Source organism: Pelobates fuscus, chromosome 1, assembly GCF_036172605.1.
Source record: "Pelobates fuscus isolate aPelFus1 chromosome 1, aPelFus1.pri, whole genome shotgun sequence".
NCBI lineage: Eukaryota > Metazoa > Chordata > Amphibia > Anura > Pelobatidae > Pelobates > Pelobates fuscus.
Window position 1 is genome coordinate 380,250,108 of NC_086317.1, and position 21,049 is coordinate 380,271,156.

A 21,049-nucleotide genomic window follows, 5' to 3' on the forward strand; every position below is an offset into this window, starting at 1 on the left:
AGACCCCCTCCCTTCTGAACTATGTGACAGCCAGAGAGACCCCCTCCCTTCTGAACTATGTGACAGCCAGAGAGACCCCCTCCCTTCTGAACTATGTGACAGCCAGAGAGACCCCTTCCCTTCTGAACTATGTGACAGCCAGAGAGACCCCTTCCCTTCTGAACTATGTGACAGCCAGAGAGACCCCTTCCCTTCTGAACTATGTGACAGCCAGAGAGACTCTCTCCCTTCTGAACTATGTGACAGCCAGAGAGACCCTCTCCCTTCTGAACTATGTGACAGCCAGAGAGACCCTCTCCCTTCTGAACTATGTGACAGCCAGAGAGACCCTCTCCCTTCTGAACTATGTGACAGCCAGAGAGACCCTCTCCCTTCTGAACTATGTGACAGCCAGAGAGACCCTCTCCCTTCTAAACTATGTGACAGCCAGAGAGACCCTCTCCCTTCTGAACTATGTGACAGCCAGAGAGACCCTCTCCCTTCTGAACTATGTGACAGCCAGAGAGACCCTCTCCCTTCTGAACTATGTGACAGCCAGAGAGACCCTCTCCCTTCTGAACTATGTGACAGCCAGAGAGACCCTCTCACTTCTGAACTATGTGACAGCCAGAGAGACCCTCTCACTTCTGAACTATGTGACAGCCAGAGAGACCCTCTCACTTATGAACTATGTGACAGCCAGAGAGACCCTCTCCCTTCTGAACTATGTGACAGTCAGAGAGACCCTCTCCCTTCTGAACTATGTGACAGTCAGAGAGACCCTCTCCCTTCTGAACTATGTGACAGTCAGAGAGACCCTCTCCCTTCTGAACTATGTGACAGTCAGAGAGACCCTCTCCCTTCTGAACTATGTGACAGTCAGAGAGACCCTCTCCCTTCTGAACTATGTGACAGTCAGAGAGACCCTCTCCCTTCTGAACTATGTGACAGTCAGAGAGACCCTCTCCCTTCTGAACTATGTGACAGTCAGAGAGACCCTCTCCCTTCTGAACTATGTGACAGTCAGAGAGACCCTCTCCCTTCTGAACTATGTGACAGTCAGAGAGACCCTCTCCCTTCTGAACTATGTGACAGTCAGAGAGACCCTCTCCCTTCTGAACTATGTGACAGTCAGAGAGACCCTCTCCCTTCTGAACTATGTGACAGTCAGAGAGACCCTCTCCCTTCTGAACTATGTGACAGTCAGAGAGACCCTCTCCCTTCTGAACTATGTGACAGTCAGAGAGACCCTCTCCCTTCTGAACTATGTGACAGTCAGAGAGACCCTCTCCCTTCTGAACTATGTGACAGTCATAGAGACCCTCTCCCTTCTGAACTATGTGACAGTCAGAGAGACCCTCTCCCTTCTGAACTATGTGACAGCCAGAGAGACCCCCCTCCCTTCTTAACTATGTGACAGCCAGAGAGACCCTCTCCCTTCTGAACTATGTGACAGTCAGAGAGACCCTCTCCCTTCTGAACTATGTGACAGCCAGAGAGACTCCCTCCCTTCTGAACTATGTGACAGCCAGAGCTAAACAAAACCTCCCCATGTGTTATGTGAGAGCAAGGGAGACCCCTGAGAATTACAAAGAAAGTGCCTCTGAGCAGAACACAGCCCATCATGGAGCCACTGTCTGAATAACACATTCCTTTAATGGAGCTTGCTATCTTGTAGCACTAGGCATAGCCCATACTGCCCCCACTCCGTTTAGTGCAATGGGGCTGCACTAGGTGTAGTGCCTGGGGGGCAAAAATCACCTTCCTGCCCCTCCCTGCTGCGGTATGGAGCAGCACACCCCATGCAGGTGTGATATCTATCAAAGTATGGGAGTGCCTGATCCAACAACTATGAGAAACTGCAATGTCATCACCCACCCCCACCTGTATGGCTTTACATGTTCATTGTTACACAAACTAATTGGCTTTTGTTGCATTGTCCTATTTAATGACCACTTTTTAATTGGTGACCTAATTGCTGGTAGCCCTTTAAACATTGACGCCACGTTGCATTGCCCCCCTAGAGGATTGCCTGGTGATTGGGGTGTATGTTCAGTATGGAGCTGTGGGTGTCTTGTGACATGCTGGGGCTGTCAGTGTGCTTGTGTGATTGCAACGCAAGGCAGGTACACGAACACAGCCATGGAAGCTGGATAAAATGGAGGAAGCTGTTTGTGATCACAAGAGACAGCAGCAGCAACACTGAGATAAGCTCTAAAATGGCTGACAAGGGAACAGCACTTAGAGAATCATGTTTCAGTTTTAAAGCACACTTCTTCCACTGCCAGACACTATGTTAGCTCCTAGCATCATTCTCCTGTTTATTTACCCTGCTGATATTTAAATCAAGAAGACTGGGCAGACTAAATGAATCAATTGTGTGGTTGTTTAGAATGATCCTAAACTGCTGATCCAGGCAAAATATTCAAAATGTTTTGTATTCTAATTGTGATTCTTAGAATATCTGTAGGGGTTTTTAATATTTGCAAATAGCACGTCTAATAAAAGTATCTAGATTTCTTGAGAATCCTTGGCAACATTTCACAATGCAACATCATATGGTTCATAGCTTGCTGTTAGTTTGTATTGCACACTGTACACAAAGCTTAGGGTCCCCACCATGTTAGAAAAAGTGCCTCATGTTTTGTATGCAAATCGTGACCTCGCAGTATTCTGTGAAAACAGTTGTTTTGTTTGTCCAGGATCACTTTTGATAGTTGGCCATCAAGGTAGCAAGCTGAACAAAGATAACATCTCAAGTTAGAAACAAAGCCAAATGAACTGACAGATTCTCCCTTTTCTTTAATTTTAACAATGCATTATTCATGTGGTCCGTTTTGCATGCTGATATTGCCCATCTCTCAAAATATGCTTAGGTTTTCAGTGACCACCATGACGTGTTAAAAGCTATTTTTTATCATACTTGACTTGCAAATATTGCCCCATTATTTTGTTGATCTTATTTTTGTTTGCGTGTTTGGACTATTGACCATGCAGTTATTGAAAATATGTTAATTTGTGCTTTTTCCTGAGAGCTATATAGAAGGCTATTCCTCATTCACATAATTTTTTTTTAGTAATGGTAAATGGTATCATGTGGTCTGAATTGATGGGGTAATCTATGGTCAGAAAATACTTGTATTAGGTTCTTTAAATAGGACTTGTGAATTATCAACATTTGACATTTTAAATATTTCATACAGGCATGAATTTAACCCCTTAAGGACCAAACTTCTGGAATAAAAGGTAATCATGACATGTCACACATGTCATGTGTCCTTAAGGGGTTAAAGGTCAACATTTAAAAAAAATAGTTTTTTACATAAAAAAACAAACATTGGGGTGATATATATATTTGCATTTTAACCCCTTCAGGACGGAGTCAACAGTGCACGTTCTGATCGAAACAAAAACTGGAATTTGCGCTATGTCTGTTCAACCGTAATTCACCTCTTTCATATTAAATGCACCCACACTTATTGTATATCATTTTGTTCAGGAGAAACAGGGCCTTCATTTCATATAAAATATTTATATATGAAACAATTTATTATGAATAAAATGAAAAAAAAACTGAGAAATTTGATTTTTTGATTTTTTTATTTGTAGTTCCGCCTCACGTTTTAGCTGTAAATGTCATAATACTGTTAGGTTTTACTGCAACAAAATGCACATATTTGTAATCAGTGATGTCTCACGCGTACAACAGTACCCCCCATTAACAGGTTTTATGGTGTTTTGGAAAGTTACAGGGTCAAATATAGAATGTTCCATTTTCAAATTGAAATTTGCCAGATTAGTAATGTTACCTTTGAGACGGTGTGGTAGCCCAGGAATGAGAATTACCCCCATAATGGCATACCATTTGAAAAAGTAGACAACCCAAGGTATTGAACGTGGGGTATGTTTAGTCTTTTTTAGTAGCCACTTAGTCACAAACACTGGCCAAAGTTAGCGTTCATATTTGTTTTTGTGTGGAAAAAAAGCAAAAAACTAATATTTGGCCAGTGTTTGTGACTAAGTGGCTACTAAAAATGACTGGACATACCCCATTTGCAATACCTTGGGTTGTCTACTTTTGCAAATGGTATGCCATCATGGGGGTAATTCTTATTCCTGGGCTACCATACGGTCTCAAAGGCAACATAACTAATCTGGCAAATTTCAATGTCAAAAAAATGAAATGCAAGCCTTATATGTGACTCTCTAACTTTCCAAAACACCATAAAACCTGTACATGGGGGGTACTGTTATTCTCGGGAGATTTCACTAAACACAAATATTAGTGTTTTAAAACAGTAAAACATATTACAACAATAATATAGTCCATAAAAGTGCCGTTTGTTTGTAAAAAATGCAAAAAACTTCACTTTTACTTAAAATATCATCGTTGTAATACAATTTACCAGTTTTAAACACTAATATTTGAGTTCAGCGAAGTCTCCCGAGTAAAACAGTACCCCCTATATACAGGTTTTATGGTGTCTTGGAGAGTTACAGGGTCAAATATAGTGCTTGCGAATTAAATTCTCTGCACTTTATCCCTGTGTTGTCAGGCATGTCAATCAAATTTTAATTAATTAAATGACATAATTATGTTAAAAAATTACTTAAATATACACGTAGAATTTTAATATATATGCATTTATAGGTATTTAAATTCTACGTGTATACTAATGTAATCTTTTATGTAATTATATGTATTTATCTATATATATATATATATTTGCGGTTATTTGTATTTTATATATATATATAGATTGTCATTCTAAGTGTATTCTGTTTCCAATATATATATATTAATAACAAAATACAGTTAGAATGAAATTACATATGAATATATAATTTATTTTAAATTTTGTTTCAATATTTTATTTATTTAATTATTTATCTTATTTATTTATTATTTTAATTATACGTATATATATATATATATATAATATATATATGTAGATCTATTATATATATAGATATATATACATATTATATATGTAACGTCATTCCAAGTGTATTTTAATACTAATATATATATATTAATATTAGTATTAAAATACACTTTGTATGACGTTACATATATATAATACGTATATATATTATATATATATATATATAATATATATACATATAATATATTTATAAAAATATAAATACTTGTATTTTATTTTAACATGTGTATTTATTTATTTTTTTATACTTTCCTACCAGCAGGGGGACTGTCTAATATTTTAGACAGTCCCCCTGCTGGCAGATCCATAGCCAGCTATAGGGGGCCATGTGATCGCTCTTTGAGAGCGATCACATGGCCCCCGGGGGCCTCATTTGCCGGAGGGGGGCTGCCTGGGCTCTCAGGCAGCCCCCCAGAAGAGGATCGCGGCGGAGGTAAGTATAGCTTACCTCCTGGGGCTGCAAGCCGTTACGGCGTTCTATGCCGCTGCAACGGCTTTAAAGCCCTTTAAAGCCGCGACGGCATAGAACGCCGTAACGGCGTTAAGGGGTTAAAACATTTTGGAGGTTTGTTTTATTCATGTAAATATTTAATGTTGGGTAGAATAATGCATTCATATGTTTGTGTTTTTCCCTTAAGATTAGAGGCATTGCTTTACCAATGGGATTTCTAATCTGGAGGGAAAAAACAGGCAGGCAATTCTCCAAATTTTTTTAAAAACCCTCCCCCTAATTGAATCCTTTCCTTAAATGCAATCTCACCTTGAACAACCCCAGTTCTTTGCCTGCCTTCGTCAGGGGAGGTTAGGCAGGTTTTTCTCCAGGCTCGGGAGGCTCTGCTTCCTTTCACTGGTAAGTATAAATGAAAACGCTGGACGGCGGGGTCTGCCTTTGTTTATATGCCGTCTCGTCCACGCCAGGTGCCAGTCAGACGAAGGATGCAGGCGTGCGTCGTCTGGGAGGTCCTGGCGGTGGAATGCACATACAAGTTGCGTTTCGTTCCACCGAGGGTTCGCGGTGCGCTATGCACATGCGCAATGCGAACCTGGATTCAGGCGCCAATTCTGAACTCTGCGTTTTTTGGTTCAGTGGCTTACAGGACATAAAGGAGCAACCTACCAGCAGCAACCTCTGTTTGCCAGTAGCTCTCAGAACTCTTGCAAGTGTGTTTCTCACCTGCCCTCCAACACACTGTGAGGCCATTTAAGGTAAGCTTATATTTTAAATGGCTCTAGCCTGAATCTTAAAGGGAAAAAATAATTTTTATTTTTTTTTTCATTTCTTTCTCTTTCCTCAGTATGTCTAATCCTGAGATACCGGACAAATCGACAGAAAAGGGGAAATGTACATCAAAATCCAAGCATTTAAAGGGACACTATAGTCACCTGAAAAACTTTAGCTTAATGAAGCAGTTTTGGTGTATAGAACATGCCCCTGCAGCCTCACTGCTCAATCCTCTGCCATTTAGGAGTTAAATCCCTTTGTTTATGAACCCTAGTCACACCTCCCTGCATGTGACTTGCACAGCCTTCCATAAACACTTCCTGTAAAGAGAGCCCTATTTAGGCCTTCTTTATTGCAAGTTCTGTTTAATTAAGATTTTCTTATCCCCTGCTATGTTAATAGCTTGCTAGACCCTGCAAGAGCCTCCTGTATGTGATTAAAGTTCAATTTAGAGATTGAGATACAATTATTTACGGTAAATTACATCTGTTTGAAGGTGAAACCAGTTTTTTTTTTTCATGCAGGCTCTGTCAATCATAGCCAGGGGAGGTGTGGCTAGGGCTGCATAAACAGAAACAAAGTGATTTAACTCATAAATGACAGTGAATTGAGCAGTGAAATTGCAGGGGAATGATCTATACACTAAAACTGCTTTATTTAACTAAAGTAATTTAGGTGACTATAGTGTTCCTTTAAGTTGCTCTTTATGTTGCCAACCTATGCCAGATGGATATAAAAAGAAGCTTTGCTCGCTATGTTCTAAAGAAGCTTCAGAGGAAGCGAAAAAATCTGAAATGTCCACATTTCTCAGCTGGTTACAGCAGAGTATGCAGCAAACCTTTGTGAATATGCAGTCGGCCGCTATACAGACAGCCCAGGCTTCGGTTGCCCAGGATTTACAGATAGTAAAGCATTCAAAGAAAAGACAGAGATCATGGGAAGATTCAGATACAAGCTCAGGTACTTGTGCTTCTGATTCTGGTGAGGATTCCGTTAGTGATTCATCGGATGAGGAATTTGCCTTTCCAAAAGAAGCCATTGGGAAATTAATAAAGGAAGCATTGTGGAGAATGGGGTGTCAGGAAAAAGAACTAAAGTTTTCCCTTTACATCCACAACTTAAGGAGTTGGTTTTAAGAGAATGGAAGTTCCCAGGTCACAAACCTTTTATTTTAAAACACTTTTTTCCATAGAAGCGGACCAGGACTGCCTGCTGGATACAGTCCCGTAGTGGACGTTCCTATTGCACAAATAGGAAAGAAAACTACGTTACTTATTGGGGACTCGAGTGGTCTAAGGGATGTCATGGAAAAGCGCATGGACTCATCGTTAAAGAAGATGTTTTGTCTCCTCAGCGGCCCAAGCAAAAGCACTTATTGCAGGAACATCCAAACACATTGGCTAGAAGAACTAGAGAAGGTTTATGCAGGAGAATCAAAGGAAGATCCAGTAAAGCTGTTAAAAAATATCAAAATGTCTGCAGATTTTTTGGTAGATGCTTCTTCAGAAAGTCTGAAACTATCTGCTAAGAATTTGGGTCTTACGACAGTAGCAAGAAGAGCACTTTGGCTTAGAAACTGGTCAACTGACGCAGCATCAAAAAATGCTTTATGTGACTTACCCTTTGAATCTGGAAGACTATTTGGCTCTAAACTGGATGATCTGTTAAAACAATTGAAGGAAGGCAGGAAGGCCTTGCCTGAATCCCATAAGAATCAGTTTTGGAACTGTAAAATGGGGACTCATCCCTCATTTAAAAGTTCCTTTCACAGGAACAATTATAAGGGTCAACAAAATAGGGTTTTTGATTATAGAAAGAAAGATTCACAGACAAGAGAAATAAAATGTTGTGACGCCAGGCCAGTGGGAGGAAGATTGATGCACTTTCTAAATCACTGGGAAAGGACGACATCAGATCGCTGGGTTCTCTCAGTAATAAAGTGCGGGTACGCTCTGGAACTGTCAAATACCCCAAAGAAAATGTTCTTATGTTCCAAGGTTCATTCTCAGGAAACAGAGATAGCTTTGATGCCAGACGTGTCAAGACTCCTGCAGAAGAGAGTTGTGGAAGAAGTTCCTCTGAGAGAAAGACATCAAGGCACATATTCAAGGCTATTTTTGGTGCCAAAACCAGATGGCTCTTTCAGACCCATATTAAACCTAAAAGCCGTAAACAAGTGTATTATAAAAAAGAAGTTCCGGATGGAAACAATAAAATCAGCTACACTTCTTATTCAACCAACAAATTGGTTTGCGTCCCTGGATTTAAAAGACGCCTATCTTCACGTGTCCATAGCAGAATCCAGCAAAAGGCTTCTAAGATTTGCGGTCTGCATCCAATCGGTAACCAGGCATTACCAATTCAAGGCCCTGCCATTCGGCCTGTCATCTGCACCCAGGGTATTCACAAAGCTGCTAGTAGTCATCTCAGCATACCTAAGAGGCTTAGGGATTTATGTCATCCCTTATTTGGACGACTGGCTTTTGATTGCAGAGTCAAAAGAACAACTAAAATTAGACCTTTGTACAGCTCTTCAAACGCATGGTTGACTAATAAATTTCAGCAAGTCGAAAATAGTGCTGGTTCAAAGGATTCAGTTCCTAGGTCTAATCTTGGACTCAATCTCTATGAAGATTTTCCTGCCGGAAGAGAAGAAGCTAAAGATAATGCAATCAATTCAAAGGCTCAGGAAAAAAAGGTGTTTTTTCAGTCAGAGAAGCAATGAGTTTACTGGGTCTTTTTACGGCTTCGATCCCTGCAGTCGGTTGGGCAAAAGGCAGAATGAGGCCTCTTCAGAGAAACATTCTACAAGTCTGGAATCGACAGACAGACGGCCTGGGCGGGCTTATGAAATTCAACAATCTAACGTTGAGGAGTCTTCATTGGTAGACCTTGTCTCGTTTCCTGCAAGCAGGTCTTTCATTCCAAATGAAGTCCTTCAGAATATTCACTACAGACGCCTCGGCACTAGGCTGGGGGGCCCATTTGGGAGACCTAAAGAAGCAGGGGTGTTGGCAAGAAAAGGATGCGAGAACTTCCTCAAATTTCAAGGAATTGAAGGCCGTGTGGATGGCTCTCCTTGCGTTTCAGTTCCAGTTAAAAGATCAGCATATTCAGATATGTTCAGACAATCGAACGACAGTGGCGTTTTTTTAACAAACAAGGAGGTACAAGATCAACGAAGTTGGAAAGTCTATGTTCAAAGATCATGCTATGGTTCGGAAGTTCACCTTCTATCAATCTCAGCGGTTCACATTTTAGGAAAATTCAACGTACTAGCAGATGCCCTGAGCCGTCATCACTTAAAGCAAACAGATTGGTCCCTTTCGTGCAGAATTTTCAAGCTTATTGCAGACCGCTTCGGTTGTCCAGAAATAGACCTTATGGCCTCCAGGACAAACAGGAAGACAAGACGTTTTGCATCTCTGAACCCTGCAGACAATCCGAATATCATAGATGCTCTGTCAGTGCCATGGAAGTTCAACCTTGCATATATCTTCCCACCAGTAGTTCTTATTCCCAGAGTGCTTCAAAAGATCAAGTTGGAAAGAGTAAGGATTATCATAATCCTCCCCTGGTGGCCAAGGCGAAGTTGGTTTTCGGTTCTTCTAAATGTACCAGGGGCCACCTTTTGGAAACTTCCACTATCAGAAGAAATTTTAGAACACTTCATGGTGCCTCTTCCTACCCTTCAGAGATTCCAGTTGACGGCTTGGTATCTGAACTCCAGATTTTAGAGAGTAAAGGTCTAGATCCTGAGGTTATAAAATTTTTATTAGCTACTAACAAAGAATCTACGTCTAAAATTTACTCCAGGATTTGGAATATATTTTGTCAGTGGTGTTGTAGGTTTAAAGTGAACCCTGTTTCCTCCTCCATCCAGAAGATTCTCAAATTCCTTCAGATGGGATTTGCAAAGGTATTAAAGCCAGCTTTGTTAAAATTACAAGTTTCAGCGATCAGTTTATTTTCTTTCAGACGTTTAGCCTCCAACATTCTGATATCTAGGTTCTTCAGGGCTCTGTCCCATTTGGTTCCCAACATTAGGGAAACCTGTCCACCCTGGGATCTAAATTTAGTCTTATCCGCTCTTTGTGAGCCACCCTTTGAACCTATAGAAGAGGCGTCTCTGAAGATTATATCGTTAAAAAACTTATTTTTGGTGGCAATCACATCGGCCAAGAGAGTGGGTGAAATCCAAGCTCTTCGAGCGGATTTTCCGTTTTTGGTTTTTCATCAAGACAAGGTGGTTTTAAAACTCGACCCCTCGTTTATCCCTAAGGTTTTGACTTCTTCTAACATCAACCAAGAAGTTGTTTTGCCTACTTTTTGTCGAAATCCATCTAATACCTTGGAAAGAAAATTTCACTGCCTAGACGTGAAGAGATGTCTTATGCAATATATTAAATCTACTGAATCCTTTAGAAAGGATAAGTCTTTTTGTCTTGGTCAATGGCACAAGGAAAGGTATGAAGGCTTCAAAGAGTTATCTGGCTAGATGGCTGAAGGATTGTATTCTTTTGGCTTATTCCACAAGTGGCACGGAAATTGCAGGCCCCATAAAGGCCCATTCAACTAGAGCTATATCTACGTCCTGGGCTCTGCGAGCGGCAGCTGCGCCTTCTCAGATTTGTTCAGCGGCTACTTGGTCTTCACTGCATACATTCTCAAAACATAACAGGTTAGACATACTGGCCTCAGAAGATGCAGCTTTTGGGCGTAAGGTGCTTCAAGCAGTGGTGAAATAAATCCCGCCCTTAGGAATTGCTTTGTCATATCCCATTGGTAAAGCACTGCCTCTAATCTGAAGGGAAAAACATACATTTTTACTTACCGTAAATTTATTTTTCCTGAAGATTAGAGGCAGTGCTATATTCCCCCCCAAACAAAAACAACAATATATGTGAAACACAACCCCAGTGAGAAATGTATAAATTTAGAGCAAACCGGGACTTCCCCTGAATTTTGGGTGAAGTGTCCTGGATGAATCCCCGAAGACTTCCTCTTGTCTTTAATAGATATATTGCAAATAGGATAGGGGAAAATCTGCTAAACACAAGCAAAATAAAGAAACATAGCGTATAACTGTGTGGGGACTGGTGTTAATGTGTAATCACAATTGGACACTCACAAATTAGTGGAGTTAAAACAGCCTTGAAAGGTATCTCTTTCTTCAGTATCCAATGTGTTGTCCCTCTTCACATATTCATCAGCGGATGGATGTATATATCTCAGAAGACAAAATATATACAGAAATTGTAGTGCACTTCCAGAGTTTAAGTAAAAAAAGTTTTAATAACTTACATTCAGGTAAAAAATAAACAGCATGTCACCATAAGACGTCCTACGCGTTTCGTCCTTGGACTGGACTTCCTCAGGGACTTGGTGAGATAAGGTGCAATCACAAATATTAACAGCTGTTAATATTTGTGATTGCACCTTATCTCACCAAGTCCCTGAGGAAGTCCAGTCCAAGGACGAAACGCGTAGGACGTCTTATGGTGACATGCTGTTTATTTTTTACCTGAATGTAAGTTATTAAAACTTTTTTTACTTAAACTCTGGAAGTGCACTACAATTTCTGTATATATTTTGTCTTCTGAGATATATACATCCATCCGCTGATGAATATGTGAAGAGGGACAACACATTGGATACTGAAGAAAGAGATACCTTTCAAGGCTGTTTTAACTCCACTAATTTGTGAGTGTCCAATTGTGATTACACATTAACACCAGTCCCCACACAGTTATGCGCTATGTTTCTTTATTTTGCTTGTGTTTAGCAGATTTTACCCTATCCTATATTCCCCCCCCCCTGCTCCCCCCCCCCCCCCCCTTTCTAATGAACTCAGTGATTTGCAGGTACATGGCTTGTGTATTTTCTGGGGTTGTTCAAGGTGAGATTGCATTTAAGGAAAGGATTCAATTAGGGAGGGGGAGGGTTTTTTAAAAAATTTGGAGAATTGCCGGCCTGTTTTTTCCCTCCAGATTAGAAATCCCATTGGTAAAGCACTGCCTCTAATCTTCAGGAAAAATAAATTTACGGTAAGTAAAAATTTATGTTTTTGGTCATAACATTGTTTTTCTAGGATATCTGTCCCTTCCTTTTAAGATAAAACTGGCAGTACTCACTAGCCTTTCCATTTGCACAGAGAGTTTGGCTTCTTTTGTTTAGCAGACATTTTACGGTTCCCAGTAATCATTAGTAACTTGGCTTCTCATATATATTTCAACCCACATCTCCTCCACATTTTCATTGAACACCATGGGGGTTATTCACTAAATTGTGAATCCGTTACTATGTAGTTAAGGGATAATAATAACGGTGCTCTACAATATATTTCTTTTTTTTATTTAACCCCCCCCCCAAAAAAAAAATCCCCTAGAGTTTGCAGTTACCGTATATACTCGAGTATAAGCCGACCCGAATATAAGCCGAGGCCCCTAATTTTACCCCCAAAACTGGGAAAACTTATTGACTCGAATATAAGACTAGGGTGGGAAATACTGGTAAATTTCTAAATAAAATTAGATCCTAAAAAAATTATATTAATTGAATATTTATTTACAGTGTGTGTATATAATGAGTGCAGTGTGAGTCCAGTGTGTGTATATGATGGCAGTGTGTGTGTATGAATGAAGTGTGAGTGTGTGTGTTTGTGTATGTGTTGGTGGGGGGTGGGCATTTTGATTATTGTTATTTTATCAATTATTATTTTAATCATTTTTTGTTATATTATTATTTATTTTATTAATTATTAAAAAAAATTGTTATTGTTATTTTTTTAATTATTATTATTTTTAATATTTTATTATTATTATGTATTTATTTTTTCCATCCCCCCCTCCCTGCTTGATACATGGCAGGGAGGGGGGCTCTCACTCCCTGGGGGTCCAGTGGCATTGGTAGTTCAGTGGGGGTAGGAGGGGGGCTGGCTGAGACTTTACTTACCTCTCCTGCAGCTCCTGTCAGCTCCCTCCTCCTCCGCGCCGGTCCATGCAGCTCCTCTGTCAGCTCACAGTGTAAGTCTCGCGAGAGCCGCACTGGGAGCTGACCGAGGTGCTGAACGGACCAGCGCGTAGGAGAAGAGAGCTGACAGGAGCTGCAGGAGAGGTAAGTAAACGCTCTGCAGCCCCCACAGCCCCCTGTCTGTATTATGGCAATGTAAATTGCCATAATACAGACACTGACTCGAGTATAAGCCGAGTTGGGGTTTTTCAGCACAAAAAATGTGCTGAAAAACTCGGCTTATACTCGAGTATATACGGTACCTTGTTCGTTTTTGCAATTATTAGTTTATTGAATAACTGATTAAATATTTCCTTTGTTATAAATGGGACCTGGGAGTATTAACGCAAGTTAAAAAGTGCTTGTAGAATGAAGACCGCTGGCTTAGCTATGCAGGATGTCAATCTTTATTTTAGGATTCCCAGGAAGAGTTGCATTAGTAGTTTTCTATACAAAACACTTAGAAGATTAGGAGGTAGCATATATAACGTTTTGATATTAGACCTTGTTTTCTTGTGAGTTTTCAATGTATTCTCCCTACACAAGATAGTCTGCTTTGTATATTTAGCTAGGGTGACATGTGGAAAATTAAACTTTAACTAGACTTATTTTGTATTGATGATCCTTTTTAGAATGATTCTGTATTCCTTTTATTGAAGTGTTTTATTGTACTCCATTTTATTAAAGCACAGATATGCTGGGACTTTTACACATAGTTACATAGCCAAAAAGAGACTGGCGTCCATCAAGTTCAGCCTTCCTCACATATGTTTTTGCTGTTGATCCAAAAGAAGGCAAAAACCTAGTCTGAAGCGCTTCCAATTTTGCAACAAACTAGGGAAAAATTCCTTCTTGACCCCAAAATAGCAGTCAGATATCTCCTTGGATCAAGCAGCTATTACCCCACTAATTAGAAATTATATCCCTGTATGTTATGTTTTACATGTATTTATCCAATTGCTGTTTAAACATCTGTATGGACTCTGATAAAACCACTTCTTCAGGCAGAGAATTCCATATCCTTATTGCTCTTACTGTAAAAAACCTTTCCTTTGCCTTAGATTAAATCTCATTTCTTCCAGCCTAAATGTGTGTCCTATGTATAGCCCTGTTTACGAATAGATTTTTTCTGAGGTGCGGTTTTTCCAAACTAAAGAAATTAAAAAATGTTTTTAACCTTTCTTTGTTACTAAAATGCTCCATTCCTTATATCAATTTTGTAGCTCATATCTGCACTTTTTCTAGTGCCGTGATATCCTTCTTTAGAACAGATGCCCAAAATTGCACAGCATATTCAAGGTGTGGTCTTGCCAGCGATTTATAGAGGCAAAATTATATTTTCATCCCGAGAATTTATGCCCATATTTATACATGACAAAACCTTACTGGCCCTAGCAACTGCAGATTGACATTGCATATTGCTGCCTAATCTGTTGTCTGTAACAGTTCCAAATCCTTCTCGTGTGTGGTTATCCCTAATTCACTACCATTTAGGGTGTAAGTTTTTGTTTTGAATATTTTTATTGAAGTCGCAATAAATTGTGAGCAGGCACATTACGGATTCATAGAGATAACATTCGGTTGCCTGCGCAGAGGCATAAATATAGAAATAAACAGGCATTGAAGTAAATGTAAGGTATCTAAACTTTGCAAGAGGAAAGGCGCTGTATTTCAACCATTTCAACTATACGTAGGCCATTAGTGGCCTTTATCAGGTTAATTACTCAGGCAACAATTAGAGGATGCATGCTTGCAGGATCCAGTATGCAATTGGTAAGCAGTATAAACAGAACATTAGGTCTTAGCTGCCTGGTCCGGGTCTGGCATTGTCCAAACTTTATAGCATCTAGTGACCATTTGGCATTAAATTATATCATATCGGCAAGACCTTACTGTCCGACCAGTTTCTCATTGGTTATCTTTAAATTTTTATATTATAGTTTCTCTTTTTTTCTCTTTTTCATATTTATCGCCAAACATAATGCTCAGTAACATGTAAGCATGTAGGTAGTCATTAAAATAGCTTATAACGTATGGTCAGTATAGACTGTTGCTAACAGTGCAGTGCTGGTAGAGGGTAGATAAACGGACTCCCTATATAAAATGCTGTTGTCTGGTATAGTATATGTGCATTAACTTAAATTAGTCAGGCATCTTGAGGCATCAATATATCCTGTTTACATCATTGCAGCCTCTAGTTAGGGACAATATTGGCATGCCTCGCACTGTGTGTAATAATTAGCGGAGCTATGAAAGCAGTGTACATGTTTTACTGGGCTTATTAACGGCCTCTGGATTCGTGGAGGACCTGCACATTGATGCTAATTGCTTAAATTGTAAATACAGGCGTGGAAATAATAAATTAAAAGAAAAATAAAATAAAAAAAATTAAATACACAATGAAGATCAAAAGAGGAAAATAAAGAATTGTGAACTATCGAACGGCAGCAAGGCCTTGTCAGACCATCTAGCCGTCTGGAGGGGGTCTCCCATGGCGCTGCAACCACACCGTCCCTGGGTCGCCAGGCCTCCGTCCTTCTTCCCCATGTCGGTCTCTGCTCACCGGTCGGATCCCCACTGTGCTGTGGGCACTCAGGAGTAGTAGCTGTCCGTCAGACCCCACCACAAAAGTCCTTGGGGCATCCGCTCCCTGCACCTCCCCAGCTCTACGTGGGTCTCCTGAAGTGCACACTCCATTGTCTCGCCCGGTGTCGGCCACATGCTTGGGGCCGGTGCTCCACCCCCGCGACCACCGGTCCGTCGGGAGGGTGGCACAATCCCGCCCCACCGGGCTCACGGCATCGGGGACATGGCTCTCCGGGGACCTCCCAGACCCAGAAGCCCGGGTATCCACTTCTCCGGCGGTCAGGGACTCAGCACGGGGGATCTGTCTAGCGCTCGGTTCTACCAGGGCCCGTGTGAGCCGCCCATGGTTGGCTCCCTGTTGCCTCTCTGTCTGAGGCAGATCTTCGGGCGGGCTCCATTCCGGTTGCCTTTGCCCGTGCAGGCGGTCTGCTCGAACCCCTCGCGGTATCTTTCGCCCGGGGCGCGCCTCCGCCATGTGGCCGGGTCTGTATCCCCCCCCGGCCGGTGGGGGGGGGAACGGGGCCAGACCGCCTCTTGTAACGGTATGGTCCTCCTTGTGGGCAGCGGAGCTGGCAGTCCGCCGTCTCGTTGGCTGCCAATCAGTGATCGATGTGTCTTTCAGAGCCGCCATTTTCCATGTCTGTGATGGCAAGTAGGCCCGTTTTTGTATTTGCGGTGTTCCTGACTCGGTACCCAGCCCTGTTTGGGCTCTCCCTGAAGCTTGGATGCTGCTTGATAGGGATGTGTCGGTCATTTCGGTATTAAGTCTGTTTATATGCCGAGTTTTAGCATTTTTTACGCTTTCAGGCCGGGAGGCATATTGCTCTGCTGCCTCTCAGCTTGGCGGTCCGGCCCCGCCACGCCATTTAGGGTGTAAGTTTTTGTACATTCTTGACCCCTCAGTGCATAACTTTGCATTTCTCTACATTAAATTTCATCTGTCATTTTAGTGCCCAGTCCCGAAATCTATCCAAATCCCTCTACAGCAAAGCAAAATCCTGCTCACATTTTATTACTTTACAAAGTTTTGTGTCATCTGCAAACACTGAAACATGGCTTTCAATGCCTATTTCAAAATCATTTTTAAATGTTAACAAGAAGTGGTCCCAAAACAGAACCCTGAGGGACACCACTTACCAGTTTTGTCCAGCCTGAAAATGTACCATTAATGACAACTCGTGGTACTCTATCCTTAAGCCAATGTTCTACTCAAGACTGGTATTATTAATGCGCATATTATGTGTGCCTTAAATGACAAAAGAAGAGGCACTCTTACTATTGCAAAGCAGTTTTGCCATGAAATGCTTTCCAGTAGCCTAATAGACCATGTTAACCTTTTAGCTATGGATACTGTAGTCACCAAAGCAACTTTAGCTTAATGAAGCAGTCTTGATATATTGCTCATGCCCCTGCAGTCTCAATGCTCAATTCTCTGCCATTTAGATGTTAAATCACAGCCATCCCAAATACTCCCTGTAAAGAGTAATCTGATCTTTATACTTCTTATATTGCAAATTCAGTTTAATTTAGAACTTCCTATCTCCTAATCTGTTAATAGCTTTGTTGGCCCCACAGGAGCCTTCTTTATGTATTAAAGTTTAAAGAAACACTATAGTCACCAGAACAACTACAGCTTAATGTAGTTGTTCTGGTGAGTATAATAGCTCAGTTCACGCATTTTAATGTAAACCCTGCCTTTTCAGAGAAATTTACATTGCCCCTAGGGACACCTCCAAGTGGCCACTCCTCAGATGCTCTGCATGGAGACGCTGAATTTTCCTCATACCTTGCATCTCTATTAGGAGGTCCTGATTGGCCAAAACGGCATTTGGCCCCACCCCATGGGAAAGCATTGGATTGGCTAAAAAACGGCCATTTTGATGTCACAAAGGTGGTGGAGCCAGCGCCGACGGACTTGTGCGGTGCTCGAAATAAGAGGTTCTAAACTTTTAAAGGGGGGCTAAGGAGGGGCAAGCCACCTAAATGGTATAGGGTCAGGAATACATGTTTGTGTTCCTGACCCTATAGTGATCCCTTCATTTACAGAGCAGGAGATACAAACACAGCCAGGGAAGGTGTGGCTAAGGATGCATAAACAGCAATGATTTAACTAAATGGCAGAGAATTGAGCAGTGAGACTCAATAGCGGGCTTTCTCAAACTCCGGCCCTCCAGATGTTGCTGAACTACAACTCCCATGATTCTATGAATGAAATAGGCTGAGAATCATGGGAGTTGTAGTTTAGCAACATCTGGAGGGCCAGAGTTTGGGGAAGCCTGCTTTAGGGGCATTATCTATACAATAAAACTGTCTCATTAAGCTAAAGTTGTTTGGTGACTAAAGTGTCCCTTTAAATATAGGATGTAAAATGAAACTGACTTGATGACGTTAGGATATATGGATGTTTATGATGACCGTCTCAAAGGTTGGGATTCAGGAATTTCCAATCCTATTGAATTTATGCAAATTGTAATTGCTCTTTTAGTATTTTCCTTATTATTTTGTACCTAAAGGATAACTTCTCACAAAAAGCACTTTTGCTTTCTGAAGTGTTTTATGTGTTAAGAGTGTGACCTCTATTTTTCATTTTACAAAGTGTGCAGATTTCCAAAATTGTCAAATTTTTATATATATCTATCTATCCTTGGCACTCACCCCTTTACTGATGCTTCTTTTTTTCAAAGTGTTTCTTGTTTATTAAAGATTACGTATACATTGTCCCGATCATAAGTGAGGGGATATTGTCTGAGAACACCATGGTCGGAGCCTGCACTGGTTATTGATTGACCCAGATGACGTCATCACGCTGTGTCCGGCGCCATGCTGCTTACCTATACAGCTCTAGCAATTCTTTTTAATAGGGGGACACTTTGAGATACTGGATGCTAAGAAGGGATGAATTCCCCTTGTTGTATAGGTTGTTGCCATGGTAGCCCCAGCTTTCTGGTGTTCAGAAACACGGAACGGACTTGTTGTCCGGTTTCTATGGTGATGACCTCCAATGACGTCATGGCACCGGACGCAGCGTGATTACGTCATCTGGATCAATCAATAACCTGTGCAGGCTCCGACCATGGTTTTCTCAGACAGTATCCCCTCACTTATTGGGTAAGTGCATATTGGTGATGGGGTATATAAGATTGTCTTATGATGTTATTTTATCCTGATGAAAGTTTGGGTTGCAAACTGAAACGTCGATCTGTTAACTGTGGAAAATAAAAGTTAACTTTTACTTGGAGTCCTGGGAGTACTTGGAGTCCTGGGAGTACTATCTCTATGCTACCTTGTTATATTGACAAGCACCGGGCAACGACACCAGTAAGTTGGAGTGTAAAACAATTTTTTGTGTGTGTGTGTATATATATTACACTGCTCAAAAAAATAGGGAACACTTAAACAACACAATGTAACTCCAAGTCAATCACACTTCTGTGAAATCAAACTGACCACTTAGAAAGCAACACTGAGTGACAATCAATTTCACATGCTGTTGTGCAAATGGGATAGACAACAGTGGAAATTATAGGCAATTAGCAAGACACCCCCCAATAAAGGAGTGGTTCTGCAGGTGGTGACCACAGACCACTTCTCAGTTCCATTGCTTCCTGGCTGATGTTTTGGTCTCTTTTGTATGCTGGCGGTGCTTTCACTCTAGTGGTAGCATGAGACGGAGTCTACAACCCACATAAGTGGCTCAGGTAGTGCAGCTCATCCAGGATGGCACATCAATGCGAGCTGTGGCAAGAAGGTTTGCTGTGTCGGTCAGCGTAGTGTCCAGAGCATGGAGGCGCTACCAGGAGTCAGGCTAGTACATCAGGAGATATGGAGGAGGCCGTAGGAGGGCAACAACCCAGCAGCAGGATCGCTACCTCCACCTTTGTGCAAGGAGGAACAGGAGGAGCCCTGCAAGAGCCCTGCAAAATGACCTCCAGCAGGCCACAAATGTGCATGTGTCTACTCAAACGGTCAGAAACAGACTCCATGAGGGTGGTATGAGGGCCCGACGTCCACCGGTGGGGGTTGTGCTTACAGCCCAACACCGTGCAGGACATTTGGCATTTGCCAGAGAACACCAAGATTGGCAAATTCGCCACTGGCGCCCTGTGCTCTTCACAGATGAAAGCAGGTTCACACTGAGCACATGTGCCAGACGTGATAGAGTCTGGAGATGCCGTGGAGAACGTTCTGCTGCCTGCAACATCCTCCAGCATGACCGTTTGGCAGTGGGTCTGTAATGGTTGCGATGGCATTTCTTTGGGGGGCCGCACAGCCCTCCATGTGCTCGCCAGAGGTAGCCTGACTGCCATTAGGTACCGAGATGAGATCCTAAGACCCCTTGTGAGACCATATGCTGGTGCGGTTGGCCCTGGGTTCCTCCTAATGCAAGACAATGCTAGACCCTCATGTGGCTGGAGTGTTTCAGCAGTTCCTGCAAGACGAAGGCATCGATGCTGCCCGTTCCCCAGACCTGAATCCAATTGAGCCCATCTTGGACATCATGTCTTGCTCCATCCACCAACGTCACATTGCACCACAGACTGTCAGGAGGTCATACAGGCACGTGGAGGCCACACACACTACTGAGCCTGATTTTGACTTGTTTTAAGGACATTACAGCAAAGTTGGATCAGCCTGTAGTGTGTTTTTCCACTTTAATTTTTAGTGTGACTCCAAATCCAGACCTCCATGGGTTGAAATATTTGATTTCCATTTTGTAATTTTTGTGTGATTTTGTTGTCAGCACATTCAACTATGTAAAGAACAAAGTATTTCAGAAGAATATTTAATTCATTCAGATCTAGGATGTTATTTTTGTGCTCCCTTTATTTTTTTGAGCAGTGTGTGTGTGTGTGTGTGTGTGTGTGTGTGTGTGTGTATATATATATATATATATATGTGTGTGTGTATGTATGTATGTATGTATATATATATTTATTTTGCTTTAAAAAAATAAATAAAAATTAGCATTGACAATTAATCTTTATAGGATAAACATCTGTCTAAGATTGTGGCTAGTAATTGGGTAAAACGGCATAGATCAGAATACATGGCTAAGACAGGCAAGGCATGATGGGCAGAATGCTCACAATATTTACGTTGCTAATGATAAAGATCACTATGGGGTCAGGAACACAAAAATGTATTCCTGACTCTATAGTGCCAATCCCACCATTTAGGTGGTTTACCCCCCTGTTAAAGTTTAAAGCATTATTTCCAGTGCTGTGCGGGTCCTCTGGCTTCACCCCCCTCTGTGACATCATCAAAATGGCCGCTTTTGAGCAAATCGCATTGGATTGGCTAAAAT

At 41.5% G+C, this 21,049-nt stretch overlaps 2 protein-coding genes across 3 annotated transcripts in view; one reads left to right on the forward strand and one right to left on the reverse strand.

Annotated features, from left to right (window-relative positions):
- Positions 1–21,049, reverse strand: part of LPAR6 (lysophosphatidic acid receptor 6) — a 282,034-nt gene that overhangs the window by 31,175 nt on the left and 229,810 nt on the right. The gene's annotated exons all lie outside the window — the stretch shown is intronic.
- The window catches only part of ITM2B (integral membrane protein 2B), a 61,898-nt gene that overhangs the window by 376 nt on the left and 40,473 nt on the right, over positions 1–21,049 (forward strand). The window lies entirely within an intron of this gene.